Source organism: Lygodium microphyllum, chromosome 30 (assembly GCF_053477565.2).
Source record: "Lygodium microphyllum isolate KBCC chromosome 30, Lygodium_microphyllum_v1.1.10, whole genome shotgun sequence".
NCBI classification, from domain to species: domain Eukaryota; kingdom Viridiplantae; phylum Streptophyta; class Polypodiopsida; order Schizaeales; family Lygodiaceae; genus Lygodium; species Lygodium microphyllum.
In genome coordinates, this window is record NC_141164.1 from 112,691,573 (window position 1) to 112,706,651 (window position 15,079).

Below are 15,079 nucleotides of genomic sequence, written 5' to 3' on the forward strand. Positions count from 1 at the left end.
CTTGTGGCCATTAAATGGGGGATCAAACGAACTCCAATTGACAAATGGACACTCGCATTGGATTTTTGGCATTGAAATGCATCTAGTAAAACTCTAGCTCCTTGATCTGTGATCATTTCATTTTTCACCAAAAACACCTCTTTTACGAATCTCGAATCATCTTTGCATTGCTTTGAAATCTACTCTCATCATTGGCAACCATATGAAGAGCTGAAGAAGGCTCTGACCACAACACTAATTCTACGAGCCCCGGATTGGACCATAACCTTCCACATGCATATCGATGCTTCTAAAATCGCTGTAGGGGCAGTGTTGTGCCAACCTGGTGAGCACAACCTAGATTATCAAGTGAGCTTTGCTAGCTGACAGCTGACGGAGACGGAAATGAATTACTCAATGAACAAAAGAGAGGGCTTGGCCATGGTGTTTGCTATAAATAAGTTTCGGCATTATCTATTGGCTACACCCTTTACCTTCTTTGTAGACCATCAAGCCTTGCTATACCTAGTGAACAAACCTTGTGATAGGGTGACTAAGCTCGTCGAACCCATAAACTGATCTGCACAAACAAAAAACATAAAGAGCATCAACCTTCTACAAATAAAAATACATGACAAAGCATAAATATAGCTCTCACCCTACTTCTTTAAGAAAATCAAGGCATAAAGCATGAGGGATTAGCCCAACAAAGTCTGACAAAGATCCAAAGCTAGTCCGTAATCAACTACTCCAATACAGTTCTCACCCTACTCCTTTTACAAAATCAAGGCATAAAGCACGAGGGATAAACCCAACAAAGTCTGACAGAGATCCAAAGCTAGTCCCTGTTGAGATATCGAGCTCCACTCGTGATACGCCAGGGTGACCATTGTGTATTTATGTCACCGACTTGTCAGTTGCAGATGCGGTTGGTACACCGCCCATGAATAATAGCCACATGATAGCTATCCTTATCTACTCTAGTTCGTGGCTCAGTTTGTATGCCACTTTAGTTACTTGGGTTCTTTTGGCTTACACACAACTAAGAAGAAAAAAACGTTTTCAGCCTCCATCTCTGTGTGTCTTCCCCCATTGTGCAAGCGAGAAAGCTTTGAGCGAGACTCCTTCCTTCTCTCCCACTCCCACAATCTTGACATGGTATCAGAGCCTTGTTCGTGGTAAGGAGCTCAAGAAAGCAAGCCAAGCTCGCGGTGTTCTGGTAAGAGGAGCAGTGTTGCTTTCATTTTCTGTTTTGGGAGCAGATCTGTGCAGGCAGCACAACCGGAAATTGCAGGAGTGCATTGTCTCAGGTTGAGACGCCCTTCGCGGTGAAGCAAGAGGGTAGTATATACTGCGGGAGAGGGCTTTAGCTCCTAGCGACCCTGTTTTTTTGATTTGAGGCCATTTCGGGGCTTGTTTTGGAGGCGGAAGTTTTCTGCACGCACTCAGAAGAAAGCCCTGTTTTATGCTTTACAACCACTGCTCTACAGGTTGGTGAAAAGTTACCACAAAAATTGCATCGTATGCTTGTGTGCAAAGACATTGGGTTACAGAATCATCCTTGGTTCCTGTTTATGCAAAATCGTCACTAGGAAGTGACTGTGTGGTCAAATACCACTTTCGCCAGTTTTACAGTTTTTCCCTTGTGAGGGTGAAGCTGTGGTTTTTGCAGTGACAGAATTTTTTGCAGTCTTCTGTAATGGCATCTGATTCTCTTTCCCAGATTGTCACTGAAAAACTTGACAAGAACAACTTCCAAGCATGGAAGTTTAGAATGACGAATTTCCTTATGGGAAAAGGATATTGGGAATTTGTTGCAAGAAATGAAGAAGAACCAATTCTTCCTGATGTTCCCAATCAACAGCAAATGCAGGCATTCAAAGCATGGCATGAGAGAGCCAGGAAAGTTATGTACTGGCTGTCTATCAGTATTTCGGACTCTATGATTGTGCATATTCAGGATGCAAGTACGCCAAAGGAGGCATGGGATACTTTGTCAAAAATGTATAGCACAAATACGCAAGCCAGGAAAATGCAGCTCAAGCAAGAGTTGCATAATGTGCAGAGAGAAAGTATGAGCATCAACGACTACCACATGAAGGTGAAGAAGATTGCAGATGCACTTGCTTCCATTGGGTCGCCAGTGGAAGATGATGATTTAGTTTCCGTGACCTTGAATGGTTTAGGAAAGGATTATGCACAGTTTCGGACATCCATTTCAGTTCGTGAAAGATTTCCTGATTTTGAGGAGTTGATTGCTCTTCTAATTTCTGAGGAGCAGAGAAATGGTGGTGCATCTTCTTCAGGAGGAACTTCAAAAGAAGCTGTCTTCTACTCAAATGCTGGAAGAGGTAGAGGCAGAGGTAGAGGAGGCCGATTTGGAGGCCGTGGTAGAAATCAGAGTATGCAGCAAACTCAAGAAAACCAGTCCTATGGAGGAGGACGTGGTAACTCTAGAGGCAGGGGGAGCCAAAGAGGTCGTGGTGGATGGCAAAGAGGCCAAAATGCAAACAGTAATGTTGAATGCTACTATTGTGGTAAAATGGGTCATATGGCTAAAGACTGCTATAAAAAGCAGAATGACATCATGAATGGAAAACTGCAACAAGGGAATTATGCATCTTCTAGCAGACAGGGTGATGACAGAAATGAGCATTTGTTCATGGTGCAGCACATGAACAATTCTGTGACAAGTGCAAAAGAAAGAAATGATGTATGGTATGTTGACTCAGGTGCATCAAACCACATGACAGGTCATGCAGAATGGATGGAGGATGCAAGGGAAATGGAAAAACCAGGATTTGTGGAGACTGGTGATGATACTGCACATCCTATTGTGCAGATTGGAAAAATTCCATTGTCTATGCAGGATAGAAAAAAGAAATACTTGTCCGATGTATTTCATGTCTCGAATATCACCAAGAACCTGGTTTCTGTCGGTCAAATGGTTGAGCAGGGCTTGCAGGTCAGATTTAATCCTCATGGATGCTTTGTTGAGGATATGAAAAATAAAGGTCGCTTGATAGCAAAAGGAAAGAAGAAGGGCAGAATGTTTACACTGGATGCAGACATGTCTGAATTGAGTGCAGCAATGTTTGCACATGGGACCGGTGTAGTTGCAGATATTGATATCTGGCATAAACGCATTGGTCATGTTAATGTACAGCGACTTAAATCAATGCAGGCCCAAAATATTGTTGCAGGTTTGCCAAAATTCAAGGTTGCAGAAATGCATAAGGTATGTGAAGCCTGTCAGTTTGGAAAACAGGCAAGGAAACCATTTCCTAGACATGTTCAAGAGAGCAAGAAGCCATTGGAATTAATCCACTCTGATGTGTGGACTACGAAAGCTGCATCTCTTGGAGGCTGTCATTATTTTGTCATGTTTATTGATGACTATAGCAGAAAAGTTTGGGTGTATTTTACGAAAAAGAAAAGTGAAGTTTTTGGGCATTTCAAAACCCTTAAAGCTATGGCTGAAAAAGAAACAGGTCTGCAAATAAAATGCCTAAGGTCAGATGGAGGGGGAGAGTACCTCTCAAATGAGTTTGCAAAGTTCTTGCAGGAGCATGGCATAAAGCAGCAATATTCATGCAGTTATACCCCACAACAAAATGGAATTGCAGAAAGGAAAAACAGGCATATTGGAGAGGTATCTCGTGCCATGCTCAATGAAAAAGACTTGCCAGATTTTTATTGGGCTGAAGCAGTTGCTACAGCAGTCTATATAATGAACAGGACTCCCATTGCAGCAATACATGGGATGACTCCAGAGGAGAGGTATACTGGTAGGAAACCAGATATTTCTCATTTGAAAATTTTTGGTTGCATTGCCTATGTACATGTGCCAGATGAGTTGAGATCCAAGTTGGATCCAAAAGCTGAGAAGTGCATCTTTATTGGTTACTCTCTGCAGCAAAAAGGGTATAGATGCTATAACCCTTCTACTCGTAAGTTTACAGTGAGCAGAGATGTTGTTTTTGATGAGATGAGTAGCTGGTATAAACCAGTAAATGTGATTGATGATGTAGATGCACAAAATGGTAATGCTGCACAAAATTCACAGCAGCAGTCACAAAATATTAGTGGACCTGGAGCGTCCTCTAGTATTGGTTCACATTCTTCGCCATGGACAGGCAGATTGAGATCAAGAGAATCTTCTCAAAGTAATGCAGATAGTGGTATGCAGGTATCACGAAAAGGAAAAGAGAAGGTTGATCAGCCCATGTTTGATGTGAATGCAGGTCACTCTTATGTGGATGGTGAATCCAGTGGCTCAGAACACAGCATTGATGATGAGTTGGGTATTCCTTCTATTGTTACACCTGGAGTAAGGAAGACTAGGGATGTTTTGAGAGCACCTGGGAGTGAACCTACTTTGCGCAGGTCTACGAGAACTAGGTATCCTGTGGATAGGCTGAAATATGATGGATTTACAGCCACTCACTATGCATATATGGTGAAGGTGATACAGGAACCAGAACCCACATCTTTTGAGCAAGCCATGGGAAAAGAAAAATGGGAGAAAGCCATGGATGAAGAAATGGATGCCTTGGAAGCAAATGCTACATGGGAGTTAGTACCTTTGCCTAAAGGTAAGAATGCAATTGGCTGTAAGTGGGTTTATAAGGTGAAGCACAATGCTGATGGTTCTGTGAACAGATACAAGGCAAGATTAGTAGTCAAGGGGTATGCCCAAACATATGGCATTGACTATGAAGAAACATTTAGTCCGGTTGCAAGGATGGCAACCGTAAGAGCAGTCATTGCTATGGCTGCATCAAAGGGATGGTCTTTACATCAGATGGATGTAAAGAATGCCTTCTTGCATGGTGATTTGCAAGAAGAGGTCTATATGGAGCAGCCACCAGGTTATGTGCATGCTGTTCATCCTGAGTTTGTTTGCAGGTTGAAGAAAGCCTTGTATGGCTTGAAGCAAGCACCTAGAGCATGGTCTGACAAGATAGGACAGTATCTTGTCACTATTGGCTTTCAGATTTCCAAGGCAGATTTCTCACTTTATGTGAGAAAAACAGAGAAAGGTATTATGCTGCTTGTCATTTATGTTGATGATTTGATTATGACAGGTGACAGTGATGAAGATATCCTTCATGTGAAAATGCTATTGAAGCAGAAGTTTGAGATGAAGGATTTGGGAGAGCTGCGTTATTTCTTGGGCATTGAGGTGATTAGATCACCAAGTGGGATACAGCTCTTGCAGAGGCAGTATGGATTGGACATGCTGTCCAAATATGGGATGACAGGCTGTAAGCCTATTTCAGTTCCTTTGGAGCAAAATGTGAAGCTGAGCACAGATGCAGGTGAGCTTCTAGAAGACCCTACTATGTACAGACGCATAGTAGGAAGTTTGATTTATATGACTATTACCAGGCCAGATTTGAGCTATGCTGTTGGATTGGTAAGTCAGTTTATGCAGGCTCCAAGGAAACCACATTTGGATGCGGCTAGACGCATACTCAGGTATGTGAAGTCCACATTGCAGTATGGACTATTTTATGAGACTGGGGTTCAGATACAGTTGCATGGATACACTGATGCTGATTGGGCTGGTAGTATTTCTGATAGACGATCTACCAGTGGATATGTGTTCTCTTTTGGGAGTGCTGCAGTCACTTGGAGCAGCAAGAAACAACCTACAGTTGCCTTGTCGAGCACAGAGGCTGAGTACAGGGGTGCAGCAATGGCTGCATGTGAGGTAGCTTGGTTGCATAAGCTACTTTATGATATGCATCAGTCTACAGATGGGCCAGTTGTCATTTATTGTGACAACATGAGTAGTATACACTTGGCAATTAACCCAGTCTATCATGCTAGAACAAAGCACATTGAGGTGCATTATCACTATGTGCGAGAGAGGGTTTTACTAGGTCTTATTGATCTAGTTTATGTCAGCACAGAGGATCAGGTAGCTGACATATTCACGAAGGCATTGGGCGCAGAGAAGCTGTGCAAGTTCAGAGACCTGCTTGGTGTGCAGGAATTGGGATTGAGCTCGAGGGGGAGTGTTGAGATATCGAGCTCCACTCGTGATACGCCAGGGTGACCATTGTGTATTTATGTCACCGACTTGTCAGTTGCAGATGCGGTTGGTACACCGCCCATGAATAATAGCCACATGATAGCTATCCTTATCTACTCTAGTTCGTGGCTTAGTTTGTATGCCACTTTAGTTACTTGAGTTCTTTTGGCTTACACACAACTAAGAAGAGAAAAACGTTTTCAGCCTCCATCTCTGTGTGTCTTCCCCCATTGTGCAAGCGAGAAAGCTTTGAGCGAGACTCCTTCCTTCTCTCCCACTCCCACAATCTTGACAGTCCCTAGTCAACTGCTCCATTACAGACTGACTAAAAATAACTATCAAACAAGTCAGCCTAAGTGGTGGTTTCTAACACCCTCTTACCTTGATTCCAATACACAAAGAGCTCCCCCAAAGTAGAGTGATGTTGCTCCAACCATTTTTAATCATCTATTCATCATATGTACGAAAGATTCATCATAAAAATTAAATAAAAGTCTCTTAACTTAAAATCCGTATATGTATGCCTCATATTTCGAGAAGTAGAGACACTCGCACTATTTTCCAGTCACCCAATTTACATGCGATTACACTTTAGAACCATCGTCCATCCTCGACTCATCAAAACAACCCTCTCTCTCTCTCATATGCAACCATATAAACAAGGAACAAAGAGAAGAGAGAAACATGAGAGAGTGTGTGTTAACCTCAATTCAAGATGGTAGAAAAATGAAGCAAAAATCAGAGAAAGAATAGAAAAAGAGGAAAGGTGCAAAGGCAACCCCTAAAAGCTAAGCTGAGGTGCAAAGGAAACCCCTAAAAGAGAAAAGGTGCAAAGGCAACCTCCTATGCCATTTGTAAAGGAATAGGCGGGTGTAGGCTTAAGGCATGAGGCAAGAAAGGGAAATAGGAAAAACGACCTTGCCACTAAGATCGGTCATGTAAAAAGGGATGGGTGCCTGTGGAATTTTAGGACTTGTATATAAAGTGCAAAAAGTGAATGGAAGCTCATTCTTTGGTGTGTGGCTAACAAGAGACATCTCTTCTTCTCTTCTCTTTGCTTGTGTGTGTGCTCTTAAGAGAGAGTGTGTGAGAAAGTGAGGGAGTGAGTATGTGGGAGTGAGGGATCAAGAGGGTGAAGCTCTTCACCATCTCCTCTTCTCTTCTTCTCTTCTCTTTCCTTTTCTCGTGCACATAGACTATGGTGGATGGAGCTTGATGGAGGAGGTTTGAGGATGCTTGAGCTAGCATCTAGGATCCTGGAGCTACCGGTGTGCGCGAAGGAGGAGGCAACTCATTTTGGCATCAAGGTAAGCTCACTACATTTGTAGGTTTGAAGGCACGTCGGCTATGTGAGAGATAACCATTAGAGCTCGCTTGGAACACTTGAACAATAAGCAATCCATGGGTCTTGGTAGTTGAACAAGAGCTCCCACATTTTAGTTCCTTTGTCGAGACACATGGATTCAAGCTTGAGCACTTGTGCACCTCATATCGAGCATCGAAGTAAGGGATTCATCCTCGAACCAAAGCTTGAGATAGGTAGGAAGTTGGGGCTTTTGATCTTCGATACAAGTAAGTATTTTGGTTATTTTGGTTGTTTAATGATTAGGAAAGAAGGAGAGATCATTTTAGTTATTTGCTATTGATTCTTGTTGCATTTAGCACAGGTTAGGATTATGAAATCAGATTCGAGAAGCATAGGGTTTATTGCTGTAAAACAGGATAAAACAGGCACAAATCAGGGTAAATGGGGAAAAAGAGTGGTTGGAATGATTAATGCTGGCAAGGGAGTGATTGGGGATAGCAAGACCTTGCTCGGGAAGGGATTTAAGGGCCAAGAGACCATAAAAGAGCTCATTTTTCACCCTAACAATGAGAGAGAGAGAGAGAGAGAGTTTCCAACATTGATTTGGTTTGATCTTGCCATCGGGGAGTTCTTCACACGATTCAAGTGTATCATAACCTTCTTGCTATGTATTTGTTGTGATCTAGAAGTCGGTGTGCCTAGTGATTGCGTGAATCATTGGGTTCAACGAGATCATCCTCGGTGTAGCAGTCGTCGCGTGCAACTTGGTCTGTTCGAGTGGTTTGGTTTTGGACCGAGTTCCAAAATCGGACCATTCAGCCCTCGAACCACCCAATCCATTCAGTCCTTGGATAACTCGGGCCACTCAGCTCAGACACGTATCGGTCGGTCCATCCGAGTCAACCACTCAGCCAACTTGACTTGGCCCTTTTCCAACTTGGTCCACTATTGTCAGTCAGCCCTTGGACCACTTAGTCCTCAGCCCATTCAACCCTCAGCCACATCTGTTCGGCCGTCCGAGCTACAAGTTCAGCCAATATCCCTATTCAACCATTCGGCCCATCCGAGTCTACCACTTGGCCTCTGCAATTCAAATGAGTTGGTCCGAGTCAAACTTTTGCAAATTTTGTGGAAGTTTACACCATACCTAGCTAGATCTTAATGGCGCCAACCTTTGTGATCCATCCTGACACCCGTAACTCAATTCTGAAACAAGGAATAGACAAATTTGCAAGACACCATTGCTTAGTAGCTTGAGTAGGTTGTTGAGAGAGTCAGTGCCTTAACGGCAACTAGTGGAGACACAAACCTCAAATGAACCCAAACCGAGTAAGACAGTGCAGCAAGGAACCCTAAAACCTAGCAAGATGGCTAGAAATTGACCGAACAAGCCTATCAGGCCTAAGACAAGACGAGAGTGTGCAAGATACTTAGACACTAGCTCTTCACACTCAACTTGACTTCCAACACTCGAAGTACACCTAAGAATGGCCGAAGCCTAATTGAGCACAAGTACATGGGAAAGAGCACGCTGAGTGGAGGTAACTTAAGGATTATATGCAATAATTAAGGAACTCACTCAGATAAAGGAACTTGAAAGAACCCACCAATAAGAGGAGATCCCAAGACATAGACGGGAAATTGGAGTCCAGCATAGGACTAAGCGAATATCAATAGAGACGTGGATCTACCCAACCTCCTTGACCTTATCAACAGCTTGGTGGAACAAGAGAACACAACCATGTCGGAGGAAAGCTCATACTGCAGGGAGAATGAGGGCTTTGACTTAGGAGTTTTTCCAGAAGCAATCCAGCAGTTGGTGAGTAGCTACTCACGCTCGATATAAGCACCACAGTAGAGTGGCAGAAGCCATCATAGTTGACCTAGAGGAGGCAAGGGAACTAGCCCACAAAGCACTGCAAGGCATAATGGATTACAATAGAGACTAGTAGACTAGGAGCCTAAGGCAGAATGCAGAGATGCAAGAGATACAGTGAGTGCTGAACCTAGTAGGCAAAAATCGAATTGACCATGAGAGAGCACTAGAAGGAGACTTGACACTAAGTGAGCTTCTCATGAAGCGATTACTAGACAACACAGCAATAGAGCAAAGCGTTGCAGCATTGGCCACATCACTGCTAGCAAGGCTAGGGGTGAACCAAGGCTCCAAAAGCCAGCCTAAGATATTGGTTATTGCTAAGAAGATCGATAAGTACCAATCCGTACAGCTTCATAGACAGTTTGAACAGGTCTATGAGGCCAACAGTCTCACTGACTTGACTCAACACTCTCAAGTATTCGGGCTTTGCTTAGGAGACAAGGGTCGGACTTGGTACACAAGTCTAGATGCCACAGAGTGAGTGAACTTCAATGGACTCAAAAACCTCTTCATTAAGAGTTTTTTCGAGCCCGGATACTTTGACAACCTGCTAGTGTGACTTATAAACATCAAGCAGAAGGAAAAAGAGGACATCCGTGACTATGTGACCCATGTGAGGAGTCTCTTCAAGAGAACCCCAACAGGTGAACGATCGACCAAAAGAGCAGTGTTAACGGTATTCATTAGTGGAATATGAAATGAGGAGCTTTGTAAAGCCTTGGTGGGCTACTCGAGCTTGCAGCGAGACACGCTAGCAAGGGTGTTTGAAGAGGCCATTCGATTCGATGACCAATTGAGGGAGAGGAGCTCTAGGAACTCAAACCAAGACACAAGAAGCTCATAGAGAGCTTCAGCATCTAGCGAGCAATCAAATGCAAGTATCCAAGATAAGGAAAAGGATGTAGACACCAACCAAGAATTGGCTGACATGAAAATGGAAATAGCCAAGATGCAGGAAATGCTAAGATGACATATGTGACCACATGTCCAATGCATGTACTGTGGCGGGAACCACTTGCCGGTTGAGTGTCAAGACCCCAGGTCATGACCTTGTGCTAATTGCGGTAGGTTTGGTCACGATAGTGCGCATTGTAGATTGCCTAGAAGACTTCTGTACTCACAGCCGTATGGTCAACCTTACCTAGTGAACATGCCGCAACAATTCTTAGGAAGGGGAGTGCCATTGGCCCTTATTGCACCAAACGATGCTAATCCGACTGTTCCTAGGATGGATATAAATACTATTGAAATACCTAGACCACCTGGTCCCTATGTGACACATCCACCGAGCGACGCTCCAATCCACTACGTAGAAGAGCCAAATGAGGAAGAGCCTTACGTATACCCTTACGTCTCGCATGACGACGAGGGCAACACATTCCTTATAGACTATCAACCAGTACCAGTGATGGCGTCAGGTAGGGGATAGGGTAGAGGCCTAGGAGGGTAGACCCAAGAGCCAACCATGTGTTGGACTTGCGGTCACCCAGGACATATCTCATCACGCTGTCCTAAAACGGAGCAACAAAATAGAGGCAAGGCTGATCTAAGGTGTCCTAAATGTGGAATCACACATCTCTTCCTTGACTGTCCAAAGAAGCGAAAACCATCCTCAAGCTCAGCTAATGTGCCATCCGTCCCATTGGGACTATTCAATGTTGAGAACTTGGATGGGGAGGCTACACCTATACCATTGCATGTCATGACCCATTCACAAACAAAGCAAGCCGGCATATCACTGCCAGGTCCTAACAATTTTGACGCAACCACGATAGGAAAGAAGAGCCATAGGTGAAGGAAGAAGAGACCCAAAGCTAAAATCTTGCTAAAAACTGAGAGTTCCACGATGCTACCAGCTAAGTCACTGATGCTAAGGCAAAGACATCAACCCCAAAGACTGCTCAAAGGGGAACTGCTAAGGTGGGGGAGTACCCTGACCCAAAGTGCCAACTAGAGGCCATCGAGAAGGTGAAGGAGTGGGTAAAGGAGGCTCAAGGACACCTGAAAGATGCGGAGCCTATCTTGGAGGATGAGATCAAGGATCTCTCCAGCATCAGCACGCCACTCTCAACCCCTCCCCCAAAACTGAGAGATGCAATTGTGCCACAACTAGTTGCCCTTAGGCAAGGCCTTAACTCTACGGGCCAGCAACCCAGTCATGGCCACTGGCAATGATAATCCAGATCAGGAGAAAAACAAGTAGTCAATGACCTCCTTACAACTCTAGTGACCACCGTAATGATGGTAAGCCTGGGAGATCTGCTTAGACAGCTTTTGATCCTATGGCAGGACTTGAAGGAATGGGTTGAAGGGTCACGAGAGCAAGCTGCCGCAGCCCTACAAGAACATGATGCAGAGACACAGATACTAATTTTGACATTGCACTCCATGCCCAAATCCTTATACATTAATGCTTTTTGGGAAGGCATCGAGAAGCACGCAGTCTTACTGGTCTCAACCCTAAGCGACACAACAAGGAAAGGGATTGTAGACACAGGGGTGGAAATCAGTGTCCTGAGCCATGCAATGCTCTTAGCTTGGGGAAACCCTCCTGTCAAGATTGCTATGTTCATGTTCAATGTCACATTAGCCAATGAAATGAAAGTGAAGCCATTTGGGGTGCTAATAAATTTGCCGGTGAAAATTGCTGGAGTCCAATTCTCGGTTGACTTTATAATCATGAAGGGAATGGACTACGATGTTCTATTGGGCCGACCATGGATGAGCAATGCCAGAGTGATCGAATATTGGGGGAATGGTCTCATCTTCCTAGGAAATAGAACAGAAGCCATGAGGGTAGAAATGGACTCCTGGAAAACTGCACCAATTGACCTCGATGCCATCTCCACGATGCTCAAAGGTGATACCCAGTTCAAGAAATCCTATGGGCCCCTAACTAAGTATATCCCATGTCCTGAAGGACGAGCAAGGCTGGGTGCATGTCCTTGCTGTCAAACCAGCTTTTGCGGCATGCTTTCTTGCATATGAGTGCATGGGTAGCTAGGAGGCAAGTTTTCGAGAGGCGTTTGAGTTCAATTAGACGTTTTGTCCATGCTCCCTTCCTGTCCCATCTTTTGTGAAGTGCGATCCTCAGGCTAGGAATGAAGAACTCTACAGGTAGAATTGCTTCAGTTCCATAGGTCAACCTAAAGGTTGTCTAGTCTAAAGCCATTTTGTAGGCTGTGCAGTAAGCCCACAAGGCTGCCATCAGCTTGTTATCCCAGTCACTACACGAAGTAGAGACTACCTTGGTCAAGACGTTTACTAGAATTTTATTGGTGGATTCCACCTGGCCGTTTGCTTGAGGGTAGTATGGCGAGGATTTCCGATGGATAATTAGAAAGATGGATAGAAGATGCGTGATTACTTCATTAATGAAGTGTGTGCCTTGGTCGCTAATGAGTTCCATGGGGCAACCGAATCGTGAGATCCCCTGCTCCCATAGGTACTTGGCAGCCATTCTCGCGTCATTCTTTCTTGTAGCTCGTGCTTCTGCCCATTTCGTTAGATAGTCAGTGGCTAGAATGATATACCTAGCTCGAGAGTATTGTGCCGTAGGACTAATAGGTCCTATGAAGTCAATTCCCCACTTCTTGAAGGGTTGTTGTGCAATTACCAGGGTTAGCTCCATTTGATCCTTGCAAATCAGGACCTTTGTTTGTTGACACTCGTCACAATGCTTAATAAACCTTGTTGCATTGCGAAAAAGCATGGGCCACCACAGTTGAGACTGAAATACCTTGGGGGCTATTGTTTCTTTGCTAAAGTGTCCTCCTATGATTCCGCTGTGTGCTTTTGAGAGCACTTCATGCATCTCGTACTTGCATACGCATTTGCGCAAAAAACCGTCTTGCCTTGGCCTATATAGTTGACATGCTATCAACTGATAGGGTTGGATCTTGAGGATGAGCTATCTAAGTTAGACTTTCTCTATTGGTCTTTCAAGTAGTCAATGTTCAAGAACTTGGACTATATCGTTTGCCATATGGCATCAAATAGGCTCGAAATAATTCTCTCTCGCTAGATAGGCTAAAAAAATGTGTGTCTGGCAAACCATCTATGATGCCTTGTCCAAAGGCCTCTCTCGTCACATGTGGTCGGCCATGTAGTGCTGTTTCCCTTTTTGTACAACCACAGAGAAGTCAAATTCTAAAAGTAGAAGGAGACATCTAGCTATGCGGCCTATAGCACAAGGTTTGTTTACTAAATATAGCAAGGCTTGATGATCCACAAGGAAGGTGAAAGGAGTGGCTAATAAATAATGCTGAAGTTTCTTAACGGCAAATACCATGGCCAGACCTTCTCTTTCTGTTGTCCAGTAATTTATCTCGATCTAAATGTGGCAAGATGTATGTGATTTAGGTTGTAATCCACATTGCAGTTGGTTTGTTTCTTGAAAGTGTGACCCAACAACAATACATTACCAGCGTCTGTGGTGCCAGGCAACACATGGAAGAAGGCCGGTAAACTTTCAGATTTGATGGAAATGACCACCTTGCATTTGACTAGGAGTGGGTAATCGGCGCCCCCAAACGGGGTGAGTTGAGCGTTAGTGGGTTGTAGTTGCGGTTGACCAATGTGTGTCCAATGGTCATGTGTTAGGATGTTGTAGTCAGCACCTTCATCAAACAAGGCGTTAAAAGAATACACCGCTCCTGCTGCAACTGTAATCCGCAGGTATGCCGATGCCACTACTTCTTCATTGATTTGTCGGGTCAGTTACAGTAGCCATGCGAATGTTCAGTGGGGGTTCTAACATTGGCGGCTCATGTAATGGATGTGAAGGAGGATAGTACTTCTTAATGTGGTTGCCATTAGAAAAGCCTATTTTCTCACCGTCAAGGGTCTCCAACTCGACATTTCCGGTCCTACCGCATACCCTGAAAGGCCCTAGCCCCCAAAAATTCATCTTCTGTTTATGTCCTTTTAGCGAGTACATCAGAACAAGGTCCCCTTGTTCGAACTCTCTCTGCATGACATGCTTGTCAAACCACATCTTTCGTCAAGCCTTTTCGCATATTAGAGAGTGACTGGCGAGGAATCGGGTCTCCGTTAAGCGCTCAAGTTCTACTAAGCGATTGGTCCAAGCCTCTCTGCCCTCCAAACGTTCCTAGACTGCTAGCCTCAAACTAGGGATGAAGAATTCTATGGGCAGAATGGCTTCAGTTCCGTAAGTCAGCTTAAAGGGCGTCTGTCCTATAGCCGTTTCATAAGTAGTGCGATAGGCCCACAAAGCCGCCATTAGCTTGTTATCCCAATCACTTCTTGAAGTAGACACGACTTTTGTAAGCACATTGACTAGAATTTTGTTTGTGGACTTGGCTTGGCCATTAGCCTGAGGGTAATAGGGAGAGGACTTTCGGTGAATTATTAGGAAGGTAGAGAGAAAGTGGGCAATTACTTCATTAATGAAGTGTGCGCCTTGGTCGCTTACAAGCTCGATTGGACAATCAAACCATGAAATGACCTGCTCCCAGAGGAACTTAGCAGTGGTCCAAGCATCATTCTTCCTCGTGGCCCGTTCCTCTGCCCATTTCGTTAAATAGTCGGTTGCCACAATGATGTATCGAGCTTGGCAATATTGTGCTACGGAACTGATAGGCCCAATAAAATTGATGCCCCATTTTTCAAAGGGTTGTCGGGCTATGACAGGGCTCAGCTCCATCTTGTCCTTCCGCACAAGCACTCTGGTCCTTTGGCACTCATCGTAGTGCTTTACAAATTTAGCTACATCACGGAATAGGGTGGGCCACCATAGTTGGGATTGTAGCACCTTTCGGGCTGTTGTGTCCCCACTAAAGTGTCCGCCAACGATTTCACCATGTGCTTCGTTTAAGGCGCCGTGCATCTCGTGCTCACACACGCATCTGCGCAA